At 36.0% G+C, this 19,475-nt stretch overlaps 1 long non-coding RNA gene across 3 annotated transcripts in view; it reads right to left on the bottom strand.

Annotated features, from left to right (window-relative positions):
* Nucleotides 1-443: 443 nt before the first annotated feature.
* The window catches only part of LOC105465024 (uncharacterized), a 43,068-nt gene continuing 24,036 nt past the window's right edge, over nt 444-19,475 (bottom strand). Inside the window, exons 2-4 of one of the 3 annotated variants that reach the window (XR_011611724.1) lie at nt 11,977-12,059; nt 11,447-11,541; nt 444-762 (exon numbers count right to left, since the gene is read on the bottom strand). This is a non-coding gene — a long non-coding RNA (uncharacterized lncRNA). Of the gene's footprint in view, nt 763-9,509; nt 9,803-10,679; nt 11,542-11,976; nt 12,060-19,475 lie in introns of those variants that run through there. The other 2 variants (XR_011611723.1, XR_011611722.1) reach the window with 2 other exon arrangements.

Genomic DNA, 19,475 nt, shown 5'->3' on the forward strand with positions numbered 1-19,475 from the left:
TCTTTAATCTGTACTGATTTTTAAAAAATAAGTAATTTAGCTTCTCATTGGTAAACTCTTTGACATTTTTCAGAAAATATTCTTAACCAAGCAACAGTATTTCTAAAATAATGCTTGTGTGCCTCGTACCAAGATAAATAATATGAGCTGTGTGCAGTGGCTCACAGCTGCAATACCAGCAACTTGGGAAGCTGAGACAGGAGGGTCACTTGATATCAGGAATTCAAGACCAGGTTGGGCAACACAGTGCGACTTGATCTCTACAAAAATAAAAAATTTACCTGAGTGTGGTGTTGTGCACCTGTAGTCCCAGACACTTGGGAGGCTGAGGTGGGAGGATTGCTTGAGCGAGTTCGGGGCTGCAGTGTGCTATGATCTTACCACTGCACCACACACTGGGCAAAAGAATAAGACCTCATCTCTAAATAATAATAACATAAAATGTAGAGGAGAACTGTGAAATAAACACCTCTGCCTTTGATTCAAAGTCGATGTTACAAAATTGTTGGAATGTGCTAAATGCTTACAAACAAACTGGTGTGTAATAGCTCATAAAACCAGAAGGAAGTATAAACAAGGAGTGCTCAGAGAAGCTAAGCGTAGACAGGGAGAGGATACTTGCCTCCATTGAAGAGGTACACTTTGACTTGAGTGTTGTCAGCAGAAATGTTCCAGGAGAAGCTGGCTGCAAATACCGTGTAGAGAGAGATGACATGTTGAAGAGCCCATAGGCAAAATAGGAAGATAAGTTGGCTGGAAATACTGTGTGGAGAGAGGCGACATGTTAAACGAGCCCATGGTCAAATTAGGAATGTTATGAAAATGGAATACATTGAAAAATGGGCCCCATTCTGCTACAGAAGTCATTGGGAAAAAATGTACTATTTTTTACTACTAAAAGTCAATGCATTATTAAAATGTAGTTGAAGACAGTAATGTGTCCAAAGCAGACATTATCCAAAATCTCCATGTCATCTTCATTTTACACTAGTTTTCTTAAATCAGGAGAGAGTGGTTCATTCTAATGCTGAGTGTCATAATGAAGACTGTTTCTAAAAATTGTCCCCTTGTGATGTATAGGGAGGACTTCTGGACCATTGCCTTTTCCAGTTCCATGGGTTGAGTCTATTTTCAAATGATAAACTGACAGATTCTTGGATAATGTGTTCCTCTCTTCCTCTATCTCATCGTGTGGTCAGTTCAACCCCCTCTATAGCACCTCTATTTTCTTTTTTTTAATTTTACTTTAAGTTCTGGGATACATGTGCAGAATGTGCAGGTTTGTTACACAGGAATGCGTGTGCCATGGTTGTTTGCTACACCTATCAACCCATCATCTAGGTTTTAAGCCCTGCATGCATTACGTATTTGTCCTAATGCTCTCTCTCCCCTTTCCCCCACTCCTGACAAGCCCCAGTGTGTGATGTTCCCCTCCCTGTGTCTATGTGTTCTCATTGTGGAATTCCCACTTAGAAGTGAGAACATGGAGTGTTTGGTTTTCTGTTCCTGTGTTAGTTTCCTGAAGATGATGGCTTCCAGCTTCATCCATGTTCCTGCAAAGGATATGAACTCATTCCTTTTTATGGCTGCATAGTATTCCATGGTGTATATGTGCCACATTTTCTTTATCCAGTCTATTGTTGATGGGCATTTGGTTGGTTCCAAGTGTTTGCTATTGTAAATAGTGTTGCAATAAACATACGTGTGCATATGTCTCTATAGTAGAATGATTTATAATCCTTTGCATATATATCCAGTAATGGGATTGCTGGGCCAAGTGGTATCTCTGGTTCTAGATACTTGAGGAATCGCCACACTGTCTTCCACAATGGTTGAACTAATTTACACTCCCACCAACAGTGTAAAAGAATTCCTATTTCTGCACAGCCTTGCCAGCATCTGATGTTTCTTAACTTTTTAATAACCGCTATTCTAACTGGTATGAGATGGTATCTCATTGTGGTTTTGCATTTCTCTAATGACCAGGGATGATGGACTTGTTTTCATATGTTTGTTGGCTGCATAAATGTCTTCTTTTGAGAAGTGTCTGTTCATATCCTTTGCCCACTTTTTTTTATCTTTGTTGCTTTAAAGTCTGTTTTATCAGAGACTAGGATTGCAACCCCTGTTTTTTTTGTTTCCATTTGCTTTGTAAATGTTCCTCAATCCCTTTATTTTGAACCTATGTGTGTCTTTGCATGTGAGATGGGTCTTCTGAATATAGCACACTAATGGGTCTTGACTCTTTATCCAATTTGCCAGTCTGTGTCTTTTAATTGGAGCTTTAGCCTATTTACATTTAAGGTTGACATTGTTATGTGTGAATTTGATCCTGTCATCATGATGTTAGCTAGTTATTTTGCATATTAGTTGATGCAGTTTCTTCATAGCATCATTTGTCTTTATATTTTGGTGTGTTTTTGCTGTGACTGGTACCAGTTTTTCCTTTCCATATTTAGTGCTTCCTTCAGGTACAGCTCCCTCTTTCTTAGCTTCCAGAAGATTTTCCTGGTTTCAGTTAACTATGTGTTACATACTTTATCTGAGATTCCTCAGCCTGTTTTCAATTCACATTTTAACAGTTCTCTATTGTCTTCTGCCCAGAGTCCAGCTCTGTTTTTGCACAATATAATCAGGAAGAGGTACTGGAATTTTACCATTTTCAGTCTTTTAATTGGGTATTTTGATCCTCTCTACTGTGTAGCCGAGGCTTTTGTCTCATCTCAAACAGTCCTGTGAAATACATCTTGGTTGTCCACGCATGGTGAATACTAATCAAATGAGAGACATTACTATGACAGAGAGGAGCAGGGAGAGGGAGAAGGAAGAAAGAGAGAGAGGAAGAGGGAGAAAGATCTCAATTGCAACTGAGCAATTTCAGAAAGTGTGTGGAGACCAGACTGTTGAGGAAGCCATGTGCTTTATGGCCATCTCTGCTACATCAGAGATCTCAGAGAATGACACAAATCTTCATTTGCAATTTAACACTTGGAATCAGATATGTAAAAATACGCAATTTTTGGCAAATATTTTAATAAAAAGAATACTCTTTAAAAAGGAACTGTATTTATAAACTTCCAAATTATTTGTATATTTGATTATATGCAAATCTATAGGAAATGAATAAAAATGGTACAGGAAGCAACCAAAAACAATGTTTAGACCATATCTGAGTAGCATGACTTTTTTTCTGGAGAAGAAATATTTTCATGTGTCAGAAATTCAAATTTTCAAGGATTTCTGAGACATTTTTATTCAAAAGGCCAATGTTCTTTTGGCTTAGGAACCCCACCAGTTTGGTATGGATTTGACGTAGGAAAAAACCTCTGTTCTTTCTCATTCCTCCTCTACCAGTCATTGTCAGAGAATTCCATTAATCTCTATAAAACTAGATTCTACCTTTCTCAAGTTGATAAATTCTTTATTTCACAAATATTTAGAGCATTTATGCCACTTCACAATCATGATTTTATTGGCATTACAGATGACATGAAATTGAATGTGGCTAGGTCAAAGTAGATTCCTGGCATAGTGGGCCTCAGCCCTACAGATTTTATTCCCAGATCTATCACAGAATAGCCTGTAGTCTTGGACAAACTACCTGTATTCTTGGAGTCTATTTCCTTAGTAATATGCAGAGTTACGTGACACTAGGAAAAAAATAGTATATAACATTTTAAAAAGGAATTTAATATTTCCATTAAAGTAAATTAACATCTTAATGTTATACCATTTTTTGGAAATAAGTTCAGCTCTGAATGCATAATATTGCCCATAAAATCCATCCATTGAAAAAACTAACATATACAACATCCTAATATTTTTGTACTTATAATCACAAAGGAACATCAAAACTTTCTTTTGAAGTGGCAATGCCTACTGCACAACACTTGATATTTGTTCAGCGTGCTTGTAAGAAATCTTGTAAAGTAATGAAGTAAAGGGAAGCTTTTTTAAAAGGTTTAGGAAAATTGTGTTATATCTTAAGTTTTGAGGACTGTAAATCTCAGCTATTTACCAAAATGGATTAAAAAAATCTGACAACAATGAGCAGTGTATAAGCTAAAATATTGAAACAAGGAGATTAAAAACTAGAGGGAAAGAAAAGTCTAAATCAAGACAGAAGAATATTAGTTTCATAACAGAGGTACATTTGGGGCAAAAGAAAGATACATTAATTTAAGATGAGCAGATAAATAACTTTGCAAAATTCCAGATCTGATTTGGCTTTGAAGTATGGACAGAATATTAATATATAAGAAGAGAGAGCATTCCAAAAGGAGAAACCACCTTCTGGTTGAGGGTGGGAGAAGAAGGACGAACAAAAATGACTTGGTAAATAATTACTATTTTTTTTCTCAAGATGTAGGCCCAATGTACATGAATACCTCTATATTTAACAATGAAGAATCATATGGCTTGGAAGTGGTCATGTGCTCTGGGTGATCGCAGCAGAAAGAAAAAATTGTATTGAGCCCCATTCTTCACATTCTTCCTCTAGCACAGAAGGACAGAGGGACCCCCTCAAGTGCTGCCAGAGTAAACGAGGGAAGATGAAAATTGTTCTGTGACCCATAAAAAGTAGAGTTGAGAGAAAACTAGAGTTTCCTGTGCTTTTGTTTTATTCCTTTCACTTAATTTAACGCCATGAGTTACCAGGAAACCATTTAGTGCTCTTAAACTAAATGGAATATTCAAGCCCTAACACCCTGATAAATAAAGTTCACTGTTTCAGGTAAGTAAACGCATCCTTTTAGGGGCCATTTTATGTCTTGGCCCAGCAAGTTTACTGCTTTGAGATTTGTCCTAGGAACAGGAGTAGGGAGGTGGAGTGGATTGACTAAGATTTTAGCCCCTGGCTTTTAACAAAATCCACAATCCACGAGTAGTTCTCTCCTTGAGGACTCACTAACCTAAATTTCTCTGCTTTCCTGAGTTTGAAGCCACAGATTAATAGTATTGTGATTATTTTCTTCATGGGGTTTAATGCACCATTAGTTTCATATTAGATGCCTTTAACTAAATGTATCTGCCAATAATTGTTTTAAAGGATAACCAATTGTTTTGACAACTATAGGGCAAGGCTTTCAATAGCTAGAGCAGCATTAAATTAAAGGTTTGTAAAACTACCAGAATTGGGCTTTGAAAGTGCATATAGTGTTCAAGTCTACCCCTGAAATGCTCTCATGCTAAGTGGCTTATTATTTCCACTAGCGTAGATACAGGGATCAGATGGCCTCTTGGTTTATACCCTCATTATAATGGCATCATCTAGCACTACCATGACTAATTTCCCAGGCTTATCTCTCTCTGGTCACTGTAGGAGTTTCTGTGGAAAATGCCATTTCTTTTAGAAAATGTGGCAGTTATGAATATATTCATCTCTAGACTCTCATGCAAATGCTTTCAATGAAATAGATAAAAATCAGCTCTATGGAAAAGATATCTCATGCTTATGACACTTCAGAGGATACCTGTGCTAACATGACCAACAGAGCAATTCCTCTGTTATATGCCCCCTAATGATGCATTCAGTTAGATATTCTGAGCTGCAAATAACAGATACAATTCAACAGATGGCATCTAGAAAGAATGATCACTCCTGCTCTTTCTATGTTCCCCTCATGTAGGGCAACACTTCCCCTGACTTCTGTAGTCCTATAAAGGGAGTGCTTCCACTTCACTCCTAGCAAGCAAGGGCAGACATGCTGCGGAGTCCAGTTTTTTTCTTTAACTGGGTCAGAATCTTGGCCAATCTAGGGTGGTATATGCTTAGGGTACAGCCAATTTTATCTTCTTTTGTGCAGCTTTTTGCACAGGCTTTGAAGCAAGGAGGCACCCTTAAATCTTCCTCTATTTATTGGAAAAGTAATAATAACAATAACAACAATGGGAGTAGTGAAAACAATAGCTATTATGGGGTTCGGTGTGTCATGGACTGATTGTGTCATCTTCAAATCCATATGTTGAACACTTAATCCCCCATGTAATGGTATTTGATAATGGGGTCTTTGAGGGGTAATTAGAGTTAAATTAGGTCATGAAAGCCAGGTCCTTATGATGAGATTACTGAGTGGCTTTACAAGAAGAAGATCTCATTTATGCACTGAGGAAAGGCCATGCGAGGACACAGAGAGAAGATAGCTGTATGCAATCCAGAAGGAGAGCCCTCACCAGGGACAGAATAGGCTGGCACCTTGATCTTGGACTTGCCAGCCTCTAGAACTGTGAGAAATAAATGTCTGTGGTTTAAATCACTTAGTCTATGGAAATTTGTTATAGCAGCCCAAGAAAACTAAGAGAAGAGAAGAGGAATCTGGCATTCTTTTTCCAGTGGAGGAACATCATCTGATACTTGTGGCCTTTCTCCCCAACTATCCTTTAGTCCTCCTCAGAAACAGATAATAGTCTTATCTGATTGGAGAGTTTGAAAAAAGGATCTGAGCAGGTTGACTAAGAGCCATCTGGATTTCCTTTTTCAGAGCCTGCCTATTGACAGAACACACATGTTCTGGTTTCCTCTCTGCTGTATGGTAGGAGACTGTCCCTGGAGGAGATATTTGTTGTGCATAGTTCCAGGTGGAGAATTACGTTAATTCAGGAATAAAATGTTACCCTTTAGTTGCAGCTCTGAAACCACATTTCCAATCAGTGTATTAGTAATAATTAGATCTGTACCTTACCCTTACACTTACTTTATATTGATTCTGAACTCAGCGGGAGAACAGGGGTATTATTTATGAACCCCCTAAATAATCTTTAGATGTACCAGTGATAGCATCTAAGTCTCACATTTATGGGCCATTTACTATATCCTGGATATATACTGAAAATTCAGTATCGTAGCACAAGGGGGCTACAGAGGGACTCTAAAAACAGAAGGCCTGGGTTCAAATCTCATATATGTCATACATTCTGTAATTTGAGATAAATTACTTAACCTCTCTGTCCCTCGCTTTACTCACTTGAAAAAATTAGAATTATACTAGCTCCTACCTCACAGAACTATTGTAAAAGTTCAATGGATTACATATTATATGCTTAGAAAAATATCCAGCACATACTACATGCATAAGGGTTATCTAACATTCCTTACTACAACCAATAAAGTACCAAATTTGTCTCAATTTTATAGATGAGCAAACTGAGACTCAAAAAAATTGAATATATTTTTCAGGAAGTTCCCAGAGTTAGCAAATTGCAGAGTTGGGATTTAAAGTCATATCTCGCCAACTATGTTTTTTTTCCCAGGAGGGATGTTTATCAAGACAGAACTCTATCAAATTAGAATAAAAGGTGGAGGGTAAGCTAAGATTCCTTCATCTATCTCGTGTGTCCATAAAAGGAAGGAATATCCACTCTTTCGCATTGCAACAATCTTCCTTGCATACCTTTTAATGAATGTCATCCTTTCTTACCATCTGTGTATAATCAAATATACATGACCATGTTTTAAGAGTTTCTCAAGGCTATCACTATACTTATATTGAAGCTATCATTCAGATATTTGTAATAAGTTTCCATTCTTAAAGACCCTTATCACTCACCTTTTGTCAATATGAGAAAAATCATAAGGATATTCTTTATGGTTGGAGACTTTTGTGTATGACATTGCTATTTTTAACAAAAATCTGCTAAGTCATTTAAAACAAGTCTTAGTGAACCATTTATTTAATTTTTCCTATAGATTCCAAGTCCCAGTTGGGTCAGATTCCTTGGCAATCAGAACATTTTTCTACCCAGCTTTACTTCTTGATGGAACATTATTTCCAGTTTAGTGGTACACTTCAAGGACAAAAATGGTCCATAATGAAGGGAAATGCCACAGGAATATAGAAAAGAGTCTTACACAGAGGCATGAACTCTCACTCTATACTGCCTGTTCCCAGCCCTGATTCACAATGAATGTTCCCAATTTATTCACTATCAACCGATTGAACTGTAGCAGCAAGAAAGAATATTATAAGGCCGGGCCCGGTGGCTCAAGCCTGTAATCCCAGCACTTTGGGAGGCCGAGACGGGCGGATCACGAGGTCAGGAGATCGAGACCATCCTGGCTAACACAGTGAAACCCCGTCTCTACTAAAAAACACAAAAAACTAGCCGGGCGAGGTGGCAGGCACCTGTAGTCCCAGCTACTCGGAAGGCTGAGGCAGGAGAATGGCATGAACCCGGGAGGCGGAGCTTGCAGTGAACTGAGATCCGGCCACTGCACTCCAGCCTGAGCCACAGAGCAAGATTCCGTCTCAAAAAAAAAAAAAAAAAAGGAATATTATGAAAGTCTGGATGATAGCCAGCAGCAAATTCATCATCCAGCAGTCAGGGAAAAAAACCTAGGCTAGCCTGATGAAGAAAATATAGGTCCACTTGAAGAAGACTCTGAAGGACCAGAGGGAACCGGGTATAAACAGTATGGTCAAATCAACTCAAAAAATGGAGATGCCAGCAACCGAGAGTCCCATCTAGTTACTTGAGATATTTCTGAGAAAACCTTGACAAATTATACATTATTTACTCCATTTCTGGTGTGATTTTTGCCAACTCATATACCAATGCATGTAAGAGACTTTATTTTATAAGTAGCCCTCTCCAAAACACAGAGAATGGGGCCGACAATGTTGCTTTCCTAAGGCAGAGCTCAGCAGGAAGCAGCAGCTCTCCTAACTTGATGCCACTGGCTTTTACTCACAGGGAAACTTGAGCCTCTGACTCCGAAGCTGGAAATAGAAGGCTGTCACCAAGAGTAGACAGGTGGATTGCTCAAAGTTATTAAATACGTCTATATATGACAGTAATTATTCCTATTATTTATCCCTACCTGAATGAAAGGACTTCTTAATTAGTGCCTGAGGAAGTAAATGAGGATGTAACTGACAGAAACAGTATGCACAGTTTTGCTATAATGAAGCCAGTCATGTAATGAAGCAAAAGTCAGTTTATCACCCTACTCAAAAGGATACTCCTACACTGCCATTGTACATCCTGTATGAATTTTACCCTTCACCATTATGAAAACTGTGGGACCTCAGCATGCATATGATACATGAAATTTTCTTGACCTTCCCTAATTTCAGCTTGTGCATTTTTAAATGAAGTTTTATACAAGGATAAGGCTAAAAAACCTCAATGAAGCTGGGCGCAGTGGCTCACGCCTATAATCCCAGCACTTTGGGAGGCTGAGGCGAATGGAACACCTGAGGTCAGGAGTTTGAGACCAGCCTGGCCAACATGGTGAAAGCCCATCTCTACTTAAAATACAAAAATTAGCCAGGCATGTTGGCAGGCCCCTGTAATCCCAGCTACTCAGGAGGCTGAGGCAGGAGAATAGCTTGAACCCAGGAGGCGGAGGTTGCAGTGAACCGAGATCATGCCATTATACTCCAGACTGGGGGACAAAGCAAAACTTCATCAAAAAAAAAAAAAAAAAAACCCTCAACGAATAAGGAGAAATTGCTATGCTATATGTAAAAGGATTATAATTTTTACTTAAGGAAATAACTTAAACCAAGTCATTCTGGAAAGCTATGAAAGACTCGCCGTGTTTATAAGAAAGTAAGGGTAAATTAATGAAGCCAAAAAAGAAGACAATGGAGAAAGATAAATATTTAAGGAAAAGAGGAACATCGAGGGTTTGTTTTCTTCCAATTCCACGAGGCTTTCCTTTCTCTGAGAGAATTCTCTTCTCTCAACCTTCTTGTTAGAAGGCAGACTATCTTTGGCAGAGTCTCACAAACTCTGCCTCTATCATCTTCAGTTCTCTACGTGCCAAAGAATGTGATGTGAGGCTTCTCTTTTGTTCCTTCTGGATAACGTGGAAAAAAAAATCATGGTATGTTTGGGGAGATTCTCAATGAAATGTCATTTCTACAGAAAAAAAATTTTTTAAGGAGAACAACTACCTGTTAACATTAGAATTGGCCAACACATATCCCATATGTATTCCTGAATGAGTTTCATTGAGATATATTATAAAGATAAACATAAAAAGCACCCACTTTTTTTCCAAGATCCACTCCTAAGGCTCAATAAGCATCTGCTCTTGAGTAGACCAGGAAATGTTTATATATTCTTTTCCACTTATTGATTGCATTAACCTTATACATTATCATGTTTTCCCATCTATATCATAATACCGAATACTATTTTTAACTATATTGTTCTATTTATGGTTCTTCTATGCAAATTTATTATGAATTATTTGAAGGGAAATTCATATTATGGTACATTTCTTTTGTGCTTCCAAATATACAGGAGCCCATAAGTCTATTAAAACACATGTACTTATTTCATACATTTATATATTAACATACACATGTACATTAATGTTTGGTTTAAAAATCTAGAACTAAAGGATCACACCATATCTTCCTTACAGAAGGTTGGTATTTCTCTCATTTCAAGTGCTGCTAATGTAAATAACAAAATATTTGATGCAATTGACTCTAAACAGATCTAAAAGATCCAAATGCTTTCCTAACATATTAATTTTAGAATTTTAGACCTAGAAGGCACCTTGTAAACTGTTCGAACTAGTTAGCTTAGTTTTCTTTTTTTTTTTCATATGAGAAGTCTGAAGATCATAGATATTTAATGGTTTGATCATGGTGGCAGATTATTAGCAGCAGATCCAGAATTAATACCCAATCCTTCTTATTCTTTATCACTAATATGAAGCTCTGTCTTCTTATTCTAATATTCCTCCCATATTACAAAACGTATTATACTTATTTTTTAAAACTAGAGATTTAAAAATATATTTTTAAAACAGTTAGCAATAATCCCATCTCTCAGAAACAATCAATATTTTTGATATATAGTTCCAGCATTTATATATTAGAGCTTAATGTTCAAGTGAATATCTCTCTTCTTATTTGCATGGTTTTGATTGTCTTTTCTATGGAAATATTAAATGTAAAAGGAAGATTCTGGCTATTGTAATGTGCTTAAAATTATTTTTAACAGAAATATATTACATAAGAATATTTAAATAATATTAAGCCATGTAGCTTTTTCTTACACAGAAACCCAAAATATTCCACAGGTTTAAGAAATGCTTTAATCTGAGCAGAAATAGGAAGCTTTGACCTTCACCCATTGTCTCCTGTCACACTGAGCTTCAAAAACATCTTAGAGTAACTCTGAAGCTGTGAGAACGTGGTTTAAAAGCCATTACCACAGGGGGGTCTGTAGCTGATGCATGTTGATGATGCTTTCAGTCTTCGTTCTGACCCTTTTATAAAAGTTCTGCTCTTTCACTACACTCACTTTGCACGGAAACGTGATGCTGAAGCTGAGCTTGACCTATAGCCATGGACAGCTTTCTGTTGCCAAGGTCACTGAGGCAGTTTCTTCTTCAGGGTATGTGGGAGTTACAGAACGGAAAGAAAAAGGATTCTGTAGTAGCAAATTCTTCTTACATCAAAATTGGCAGCTTTCATAATTTTACCTGAAATATGTTGTCGTGACATTTCCAGTAAGACTAATAAAACAACTTGAAACTTTTCATACCCGCTTCTTCTTGTACTTGAAAATGATGTAGACCTAAATAATATAAATCATTTAACACATTTTTAAATTATATCATTAGTTTATTATATCTTAAAGCAACTGTTTTAATAGGTGGAATTTGCCCTTCTTAGGGATATTTAGAATATTTTTAAAAACCAATAAAAATATATTAAACAATAATTAAAGCTTGCTCTCTTGTTCCAATATCTAATTATTACTTCAACATTTCTTCCATGAATTACTCCTCGTTTACATGAACTACTGCCTGAAAAATACCCTTGAAACTACATGTAATTATAAGGCAAGCAATAGTACAAGTCTAGGGCACCAGATTCCTGCATGTTCATGGGTATTAATCAATTTAAAACTAAAGACATTGATGATTAAATATGTAAAAATTAAAACAAATTTTAAACTCTATTAAGAATATGTACGATACAGATTTAAAAGGTAAATAAAAATATTTACCCATGGGACCAATCAGTCTCTTTAGGTCAGCCACAGAGTTTCTCTATCTCAGGACGAAGGCACATAATTTTATGCTGTAGCATCTAGGTTAGGGAATAAAGAAAAAAGTGTCCTGTAAAGATTTAGTAGTCAACTCATCCTATGTACTGATAGTGTGACTTTTTCCTGGGAAACTAAACATGTTACTATCTTTATCTCAAACTCACCACCAGACCAGGGAGGAAAGATGCCTCTTAGATGAAGAAACTAGTCCCTGATATGATTCTAGAATAAAAACCATACATTCTAAACCCCAATTAATTCTTCATACTTCTTCACACTGTTACCAAAACACCAAGGGGTTCAGTCTAGGCCCTGCTGCTCACTGCACAGAAATCCAATGGCTGAGACAGTTAGTAAAACAATGAATAGTGCCAAGGAAGAAAGGGTTAACCGCAGCCAGTCTCAAATCCATCTCCCTGGGGGACTGAAACTTGGGGCTCATATAGCAGAGAAGAAATGAAACAATGTGTAAGAAAACAGGAACTAGGGAAGGAAAAGGAAGCAATCATCATGAATGAAGGGTTCAACATCATTGTCGGATATGGTAATCTGGTGAATTTCAGTTCTTTGATACTTTTTTTGAGAAGTCTGAAGGTCATTTCCTGAGGAAGAAACTCAGATAAAACAAATATGTTTCACGTTTTAAGGCCATAAGTGAACATTCCTATGTCTATTCAATAAAACTATCTATGGAACTATTGACTTGGTTTCAACATCAACAAAGCCATCTAAACCGTTTGAATTTTAAAAAATTATTAAAAAGCAGTTGGTTCAAAACAACGAGATACCACTTTTCTAACAGTATTTATTTCATTTTAAACAATGGCTTATTTTTGAAAATTTGGAAATTTCTTTAATGTAAAAAAATAAATTGCTGGTAATCACACCCAGTATAATGACTGTCATCAAAATGAGAGATAATAAGAAGTATTGACAAGCCCATGGATAAATCTGAACCCTTATATACTGGAAATGTAAAATGGCATGACTACTGTTGGAATCAGTTCCTTTAAGTGGAAGGCATAAAATTAGCAGAAGAATAAACAATTTCATATATATATACATACTCAAGGGAAATAAAAACATATCTACACAACAAATGTTCATAGCACTAGGATTTATAATAGTAAAAATAAGTGGATAAAACTCATCTATCTATTGCCTAATGTTGTATATTCATACAATGGAATATTAATTCAGGCATAAAGAAATGAAGTACTGGTACATGCTACAACTTTTGAATTTTGAAACATTATGCTAAGCGAAAAAAGTCACAAAAGATCATATATGATATAATTCCATTTACATGAAATGTTCAGAATAGGTAGTTGTGTAGAGACAAAGTAGATTAATAGTCTCTCATCCGTCTTGAATTAATTTTTGTATAAGGAGTAAGGAAAGGATCCAGTTTCAGCTTTCTACTTATGGCTAGCCAATTTTCCCAGCACCATTTATTAAATAGGGAATCCTTTCCTCATTTCTTGTTTCTCTCAGGTTTGTCAAAGATCAGATGGCTGTAGATGTGTGGTATTATTTCTGAGGACTCTGCTCTGTTCCATTGGTCTATATCTCTGTTTTGGTACCAGTACCATGCTGTTTTGGTTACTGTAGCCTTGTAGTATAGTTTGAAGTCAGGTAGTGTGATGCCTCCAGCTTTGTTCTTTTGACTTAGGATTGTCTTGGAGATGCGGGCTCTTTTTTGGTTCCATATGAACTTTAAAGTAGTTTTTTCCAATTCTGTGAAGAAACTCATTGGTAGCTTGATGGGGATGGCATTGAATCTATAAATAACCTTGGGCAGTATGGCCATTTTCACGATATTGATTCTTCCTATCCATGAGCATGGTATGTTCTTCCATTTGTTTGTGTCCTCTTTGATTTCACTGAGCAGTGGTTTGTAGTTCTCCTTGAAGAGGTCCTTTACATCCCTTGTAAGTTGGATTCCTAGGTATTTTATTCTCTTTGAAGCAAAATGTTAGACCTAATACCATAAAAATCCTAGAGGAAAACCTAGGTAGTACCATTCAGGACATAGGCATGGGCAAAGACTTCATATCTAAAACACCAAAAGGAACGGCAGCAAAAGCCAAAATTGACCAATGGGATCTCATTAAACTAAAGAGCTTCTGCACAGCAAAAGAAACTACCATCAGAGTGAACAGGCAACCTACAGAATGGGAGAAAATTTTTGCAAACTACTCATCTGACAAAGGGCTAATATCCAGAACCTACAAAGAACTCAAACAAATTTACAAGAAAAAAACAAACAACCCCATCAAAAAGTGGGCAAAGGATATGAACAGACATTTCTCAAAAGAAGACATTCATACAGCCAACAGACACATGAAAAAATGCTCATCATCACTGGCCATCAGAGAAATGCAAATCAAAACCACAATGAGATACCATCTCACACCAGTTAGAATGGCGATCATTAAAAAGTCAGGAAACAACAGGTGCTGGAGAGGATGTGGAGAAATAGGAACACTTTTACACTGTTGGTGGGATTGTAAACTAGTTCAACCATTATGGAAAACAGTATGGTGATTCCTCAAGGATCTAGAACTAGATGTACCATATGACCCAGCCATTCCATTACTGGGTATATACCCAAAGGATTATAAATCATGCTGCTATAAAGATACATGCACATGTATGTTTATTGCGGCACTATTCACAATAGCAAAGACTTGGAATCAACCCAAATGTCCATCAGTGACAGACTGGATTAAGAAAATGTGGCACATATACACCATGGAATACTATGCAGCCATCAAAAAGGATGAGTTTGTGTCCTTTGTAGGGACATGGATGCAGCTGGAAACCATCGTTCTTAGCAAACTATCACAAGAACACAAACCCAAACACCGCATGTTCTCACTCATAGGTGGGAACTGAACAATGAGATCACTTGGACTCTGGAAGGGGAACATCACACACTGGGGCCTATCATGGGGAGGGGGGAGGGGGGAGTGATTGCATTGGGAGTTATACCTGATGTAAATGACGAGTTGATGGGTGCTGACGAGTTGATGGGTGCAGCACACCAACATGGCAGAAGTATACATATGTAACAAACCTGCAAGTTATGCACATGTACCCTAGAACTTAAAGTATAATAATAATAATAATAAAATAAATAAAAAATAAAATAAAATAAAATAAAATCACAGTCACCAAGAGGCAGAGCCAGGATTAGAACCCTGGTCTTCTGACTCACGGGTCCTACATAAAAAAAAAAATTAAAAAATTAAAAAAAAAAAAAAAGTAGATTAATAGTCTCCTAGTCGTGGAAGGGTTGAGGGGAAATGGGAAGTGACTAGTAATGGGTGAGTTTTATTTTGAGGGTGATAAACATGTCCTACAATGGATTGTGGTGACTGCGTAATTTTGTAAATGTACAAAAACAAAACAAAACACTGAATTTTATATTTAGAATGGGTGAATTCTATGGTATATAACTTATATCTCAATAAAGCTCTTTTGAAAAAAGTAGTTGATGTTAGCAAAGCAAATGCCCATTTCTTCCACATATTTTAACTTACTGGGCAAACAACAAACTCAGGATTAACTACATCAGTGAAATCAAACTATAAACTGAAAAGTTACATTTTCTTGAAATGGTCTACAGTTAATACCAAATCACCTGGAATTAAAAGTCAAAATAATTTTACCAACCACTCAAATTGATCTAGAAAGTAAGTTGTTTATCATGATGAGGACAGAATGGAGAAGAAAACTAAAAGATTGCATGGGTAGTCCCACATATTCCAGAAATTGGATCTCTGTTACTTAGGGAATAACATGGCTGTTTTGAGAAGATTTTAATCTGGATTTTTGCTTCTATCATAACATCAGAATCTGACATTTTTTATGTGCTATACGATGATTTGCAGATTTTTTCCCCCCCAAAGTTCTTTAAAGGGAAACCAATAGGAAGGAGTACAGAGTTACTTTTTAGACGCCTGGTTGATTTGTTTCATCATAACCTTTAGGCCATCTCCAAGGATACACACTTGCTATACAAAGTCCAAGTGATCTTTATGATCAAAAAGCCAAGTTTCCATCCAGGATTGACATAGCTATACCTAATTGCCAATTCACTGTAGAAAACTGGAATATTATAATTCATTAGGATTTCTTCAAAAAGAATTATTACCAAAGTCCTTTCAGAAAATATTTGATCATGGGTTAAAAATACATGAAAACAACAAATATTTTGCAGGTTGTGTCTGAATACTTTAAATGCACAAGTGTCTTGTTTCAGCCTGATTTTGAAAGTTAGCTACCGGTAAAAACAAACGTAATAGGTCAGGTGCGGTAGCTCACGCCTGTAATGCCAGCACTTTGGGAGGCTGAGGCAGGCGGATCATTTGAGGTCAGGAGTTCGAGACCAGGCTGGTCAACATGGTGAAATCCCATCTCTACTAAAAATTCAAAAAAAATTACCCAGGCATCGTGGTGGGCACTTGTAATCCCAGCTACTCAGGAGGTTGAGGCAAGAAAATCTCTTGAACCTGGGAGATGGAGGCTGCGGTGAGCCGAGATGGCACCACTGCACTCTCAGAATGGGTGACAGAGTAAGACTCTGTCTCCAAATAAAAATAGAATATATATACGTAATTTTCCTGTTGTATTGAATAAAATAAATCAATGGGCTTTTTGACAGAAAGTAAGTTTTATATTTAAAAACACACTAAGAGATCTGAAAGTAAAAACCACGGGATTTGAATACCAATTTTTACCTATCTGATTTTGGACAAAGTACTTAATCTTTATCCCACTCCTCAATTGAGAAAATAGGATTAATAGTATTACCTTACACACATCTGCAAAACAATGCCAAACGAATCTAAACAATCAACATTACGCCCTTTCTAAAGGTCACTGAAATGAGTCAAGCCTCCACTCCAATTATGCTAACAGTATTTGAAAACAACAGTTTCTTTTCTCTTCATACCAACAGCATAGGTATGATAGTTCTTCTAGAGTAATAAAGATGCTCTTAATCATATGATACTAACATGAAAATATAAGGCTTGCAACATTCATATAAATATTGATCAAAAGTTAGATGGAATCCACTGGCAGTTCAAAAAGATTTAAACCCGGCTTAATCTTTTGAGTATCACTTCAAATGGCAACTGAGTTATAATAGGGAGACCTGTGGTCAGAGAGAATGAACCTTAATGAAAATTAATTTCAAAGTCAAGATTGGTATTAAATAGATCCACTCAAAACAATGAATGAGACCTCATACTTGTATTCACTTCTGTTAATAAGTATCAACATTCTCATTATAGAGAGAAGGTTTTAGAAAATATTGCTGATGGTCGACATGTAAAAATCAAAGAAAAAATTCCAAAGTATAAATTATTACCCCTTCCATACAATTTTCAAGTACATTTTTACTGAGGAAGATGTCAAGTGATACTTGGTAAATATGAAAACCTCTTCTCACAACGTCATCATTAAAATGACATTCCAGATCAGACTGTAGAGTTATAGTTTCTAAATAAGAAGTAGCTAGATTAAAAAATGGATATGTATCACTTGATCTAAATGTGGATAAAAACCTCTTTAAGCAATAAAACAAACAGAAAAATTATTTTAAACAACAGAAAAAAGTTACTACACTAACTTCTTTTACCTTATACATTTTTAAAACTCTATCAAATAATAGTCAAATACGAATGTGCAGAAAATTAGTTTAAATCAATGTCATAAAATGAATTGAAAATTTAATTCAACTGAAAAATTGAATAGAAAATTTATTGAGGTTTTAAAGGTCAATTAAAGTTATAGAAAAACATATAAAGAAGAAAATCAAAGAATATACAAATGGCCAATACACTTATAAAACATTTAAGCTAATTGATCATGTTAAAGTCTTAAAGTTTACTCTGCAATTAGCGAAGAGATATTTTACATAAAAATGCATAGAATTAAAAATGGGAGAAGAGAAAAATTACCCATGAACCAGGTGCAATGCTAATTTTTAATAGTTCTATAGAGATATAACTCATATTTCATACAATTCACTTATTTAAAGTGTATAACATTTTAAATGGTTAAATGGTTTTTAAAATATTCAGAGATATGTGCAGCCACCACCACGGCCAGTTTTACAACATTTTAATCTCTTCTAAAAGAAATCCCATACTCTTTAACTACCACCCTCAGATTTTCCCATCCCCACCCTCCAGCCTTAATCAACCACTAATCTATGTTCTATCTCTATAGATTGTCCCTCTTATGGACTTTCATATGAATGGAATCATGTAGTTTGTGGTCTTTTGTGACTGGCTTCTTTCAGTTAGCAAAATGTTTTCAAGGTTCATCATGTTGTTGTATCTATCAGTACATCATTCTTTTTATGGCTGAATAATATTCTGTTCTATGAATATATACCATATTTTGTTATCCATTCATCTATTGGTAAATGTTTTTAAATTTCTTTATTTCTAATTTTTAATTTTTGTGGGTACATAGTAAGTATATGTGTTTATTGGATACATGAGATATTTTGATGCAGGCATACAATGCATAATAATCACATCAGAATACATGGGGTATCCATCATCTCAAGCCTTTATCCTTTCTTTGTATTACAAACAATACAACTATACTCTTTTAGTTGTTTTAAAATGTACAATAAATTATAGTTGACCACAGTCACCCTCTTGGGCTGTCAAACATTAGATCTTATTCATTCTCTTTAACTATAGTTTCGTATCTATTAACCATTCTCATTCCCTCCCACCATTACCCTTTCCAGCCTCTGTTAACCATCATTCTACTTTCTATCTCTATGAACAATTGTTTTAATTTTTTGTTCCCACAGAAGAGTAAGAACATACAAAGTCTGTCTTTCTGTACCTGGCTTTTTTCACTTAACATAATAACCTTCAGCTCCATTCATGTTGTTGCAAATTACAGGATCTCATCATTTTTTATGGCTGAATAGTGCTCCATTGTGTATACTACATTTTCTTTATCCATTTGTCTGTTGATGAATACTTAGGTTCCTTCCAAATCTGGGCCATTCTGAATAGTGCTTTAATTAACATCAGCATGCAGATATCTCTTTGATACACTGATTTCCTTTCTTTTTAGTATGTGCCTGGCAGTGGGATTGCTGTATCATATTGCTGTTCTATTTTTAGTTTCTTGAGGAATCTCCAAACTGTTCTCCATAGTGGTTGTACTACTTTGCATTCCCACCAACATTGTATGAGGGTTCCCTTTTCTCCACATCCTCTCCAGCGTATAAGCCATTTTAACTGGGGTGAGATGATATCTCATTATAGTTTTGATTTGCATTTCTCTGATGATCAATTATGCTGATCATGTTAAAATCTTAAAGTTTACTCTGCAATTAGCAAAGAGATATTTTACATCAAAATGCATAATTAAAAATGTGAGAGGAGAAAAATTACCCATGGACCAGGTGCTTG

The sequence above is a fragment of the Macaca nemestrina genome, chromosome 13, assembly GCF_043159975.1.
Source record: "Macaca nemestrina isolate mMacNem1 chromosome 13, mMacNem.hap1, whole genome shotgun sequence".
Classification (NCBI taxonomy): domain Eukaryota; kingdom Metazoa; phylum Chordata; class Mammalia; order Primates; family Cercopithecidae; genus Macaca; species Macaca nemestrina.